Raw genomic sequence first — 4126 nt, 5'->3', positions numbered from 1 at the left:
GAGAGCCCGATGCGGGACTCGATCCCAGGACCCTGAGATCATGACCTGAGCCGAAGGCAGCGGCTTAACCCACTGAGCCACCCAGGCGCCCCCAAGTCTAATTGCTTTTGAAGTAGGAAGTTCAATAGGAGATTAGTAAGGTTTTTGGGGACTCCGAAGTTATATGTGGATTTTGGACTGCACGGCTATCAATGCCCTTAACCCTTGCATTGTGCAAGGGTCGATACCTAGTATAGTGACTTGGTACTTGAGACCTTCTCAGTGAGCTTGTTTTTGTTATTTTTTAGAGAAAAAGAGAGAGAGCGCATGTGAGAGAGGTGGGGAGGGGCAGAAGGAGAGGGACAGAAAGATTCCCAAGTAGGCTTCATGCTCAGCATGGAGCCCAACATGGGGCTTAATCTCCCAACCCTGAGATCATGAACTGAACTGAAATCAACAGTCAGTTGCTTACCTGACTGAGCCATATAGGTGCCCCCTCAGTGAGATTATTTTAAGTGTTTTGACCTTAAATACATTTGTTATTGAATACCAGCTATGTACCAGGCTGTACAAGTTGAGGGGTTAGGCTGTAGTGGTTGAAGCAGAAAAATGAGGAAACAACAACCCACTGTAAGTCACTGTTAGTGGTTCATATAAAGAAAATGGAAATGTTAGGTTAGGGAATAGTGGGGGAGTTTGCAGTTAGGATGGGGATGAGAATGCGAGTGGAATTTTGTTGGTCAGAAACAATCTCTCTGAGTGTGGCAAGAGCTGCCAAGTGAAGGATAAGAAGGACCAGTTGTGTGAAGGTCTTGGAGACCTTCTAGACATTCTAGACAGACAGAACTGTGGATCACACCTGTTCATCATTTCACTCTAATGTCTTGGAATGACTAGGAAGCAGGAAGATCCACCCCATTGTCATAACCATTGGTATTATTGTTGTTTGTAGAAAAGAAAATGGGTATACTAAAATAAGTGCCTGGTACCTTTTAGATAATTAATAAATAAATGTTCTTATTATTCCCTTATGAAAGCTTATTATACTTTTTGGAGAGTTTCATACCTATACCTAAAACTTTTTGCTATTATTTAAACATAATTTCAAGAAAAGTTTTTCTTCCTACTTTGCCATTGCATTTAACCATTATCCTGTCAATAAAGTTTCCAAGCCTTTGTTTATCCAAATGAAGCAGCTGTTACCACACTGTACTCTTTATACTCAGCATGATCTACTCCAAGGTTTCCTATGTCAAGTGTCCTATTTTAACATGGAAAAAGGTTCTGCTGTTAGGAACAGTTTAAATTTGTAGCAAATACACTTACTAAAGAATTTATTTAAATACATATTTTTAATATCCTTTTATTTTGGTGGGGAATGCAAAGGAGAGTTAGGTGTTTTGTTAGTTCCTGTTGAAATGTACATATAAGTCAGTGTTCTGTCCAAGAAAATATTTACTCTGGCATTTGATGTTCAGTTTACAGTCAGTGGCCAAATGAAGATTAAATATTACATTTAGAGGCTGCCTGGGTGGCTCAGTGGGTTAAGCTTCTGCCTTCAGCTCAGGTCATGATCTCAGGGTCCTGGGATCGAGTCCCACATCAGGCTCCCTGCTAGGCAGGGAGCCTGCTTCCTCCTCTCTCTCTCTCTACTTCTGATCTCTCTCTGTCAAATAAATACAATCTTAAAAAAAACATTACATTTAATTTAGAAAGCATATATGAGGTTTTTAAATGTTTCGGTTTTCAGTACATGCTTTTCTTATTTGTGAGTCTGATTACTATTAAAGTAGGAAATTCAGATATTTTCTTAGAAAAGGATTAGGAAATCTTTATGCAACTCATTTTTGTTGTTCATTTTAACAGAATGATTCTGAGTGTCTTCCAGAGACATACATTGATCATTTATCTGGAAATGCAGATCAGAAAGGGGCAAGTACATTGAATGAACAAGTAGAAGGTAAGAATTGTATTTTATTAAAAAGTCATTTGATAAAATATTGATGTAAAATGGGAACACTGATATATTTAAATATCCAAAGAAAATCACCTATTGAATAAAGAGGAGAAAGATTGAAAAGGAGATAAGTTGAAGTCTTATCAGGTGTCAGTAACAGGTGAAACTGAGGGTGCCACAAAGGAGCTTAATTAGTGGTTCCATTTCAAGATACTCTAAGACCAAAGGAACGTCAGGAAATAAGTGGAAAGGATAAAAAGAGTGACTGATGAGAAAGTCAAGAATACAGGGAATAAATGAAGGACAATAAGCAGCTCTTAGAGTGGAAGGTGGTAAAGTAAAACAATTCTTTATTTTTTTATTTTCTTTTAAAATTTTTTTATTTTTTATTAACATATAATGTGTTCTTAGCTGCAGGGGTACAGGTCTGTGAATCTCCAGGTTTACACACTGCACAGCATTGACCATAGCACATACCCTCCCTCCCCAATGTCCATAACCCCACCAAAATAATTCTTTTAAATGAGGAGCAGACTATTTGAAATGCAGGAATAATATCAGGTGAGCTTCCAGTACCAAAACCTGTCAGAGTAGGATACCAAAATTTTCCTGCTCTTACTGCTTTCCTCATGGTTGGGAAGACATTCAGGACTGCCCTGGTTGATGACGCAGAGCTATGTTCTAGTCAGCGATAAGTGTGTGTATCTTAATGGCATAAAAATGGTGGTACTTCATAAATAGTATCATTGAGTGCAAAGTAAGAGTATTGGAAGGAAGAAGGGAGGAGGGTCAGTTCGGGGGAAATCAAGGAAACTTTAGCCATGATAAAAAATCCATTAGAAAGCTTATGACTTTTAAGACATTTCCAGTTTCAAAGAATTGATAGTGATGAACATAAGGCTTGCTTCTAGAAGGTGAAGTTAAGGTAAAGGAATGTGGTAGCAGACACAGTATGGACTAGAATTTCTCCAACTTTAGTAATCGGAGACCTTGCTAAAAATGCAGATTGTGAGCAGCAGGTCTGGGATTCTGCATTCTGACCTCTCAGGTGAAGCCAATGTCTGTGGTCCCTGTGTTGTGTGCTCTGTAGCGAGGGATTTCTGTAGAGAAATCTGGAAGGGCCAGTGGATAGTTCAGGACACCATGGGATCAACGAAAAGCATTATTTTGTTTTTATTTGTGAGCATGTTTTTAGCTAGAGGGGAGCAAGGAGATGCAGAAAGAGAGGTTATAGATGTGAGATACTAGTGCTAAATAAAGAGGAAAGAAGTGGTGAAGATAAACCCTAGTAAAAGGGGTATAAAAGCAGAACAATCAAGACCATAGATCCAGAAATAACTCTGTTTTAAGGATTTCTTTCTTTATTTATTTTAGGGAGAGAGAATGAGAGAGACAGTGAGTGATTAGGGGGATGGGCCAAGGTAGAGGGAGAGAGATGCCTCAAACAGGCTCACTTCTGAGCCTAGAGCCTGATGCGGGGCTCAATCCCAAGACCGTGCCATCATGACTTGAGCCAAAATCAACAGCTGGATGGCCAATCCGCTGCTCCACCCAGGCGCCCCCAGAAATTACTTTTGAAGAAGAGGGATAGTGACGGGAATGAGGGAATAAAGAAAGGCACATTAGCTGGGAAATTTTGGAGATGAGGAGGAAACTCCAGAGAATTCACTTGAGATGGCTTGAGGGTTTTTGCACTAGAACAGATTAAATCACAGCAGCTCTACAGAGAATACTGAAAGCAGATGGAGTGCTAGACATGGGGTAAATCATAGCCACGTATTCATCCTCCTCAGGTCTACTGGACATCAAATATATATGTTAGATCGGTATTCATTATTTAAATGAGATACGGAAGCTATAGCTTTTTATTTTTTTAACATAGGTAATTTATTGATATTATTGCTGATTGAAAAACCCTTTAAAAACTGACATTGTCTGTTCATATCTTCTGCCCATTTTCTTTATATGATTGTCTGTTTTGTGTGTGTTGAGTTTGAGGAATTCTTTATAGATCCTGGATATCAACCTTTTGTCTGTACTGTCATTTGCAAATATCGTCTCCCATTCCATGGGTTGCCTCTTTGTTTTGTTGACTGTTTCCTTTGCTGTGCAGAAGGTTTTGATCTTGATGAAGTCCCAAAAGTTCATTTTCGCTTTTGTTTTCTTTGCCTTTGGAGACATATCTTGAAA

General features: G+C 39.0%; 1 pseudogene; it reads left to right on the top strand.

The window, feature by feature from the left end:
- Nucleotides 1-1939, top strand: part of LOC111140280 — a 20321-nt pseudogene extending 18382 nt beyond the window's left edge.
- Nucleotides 1940-4126: the final 2187 nt, after the last annotated feature.

Source organism: Enhydra lutris, unplaced genomic scaffold, assembly GCF_002288905.1.
Source record: "Enhydra lutris kenyoni isolate GAN:26980312 unplaced genomic scaffold, ASM228890v2 scaffoldscaffold385, whole genome shotgun sequence".
Taxonomy (NCBI): domain Eukaryota; kingdom Metazoa; phylum Chordata; class Mammalia; order Carnivora; family Mustelidae; genus Enhydra; species Enhydra lutris.
Note: the sequence above shows the minus strand (reverse complement) of the source record. Positions and strands in the feature narration are given on the sequence as shown.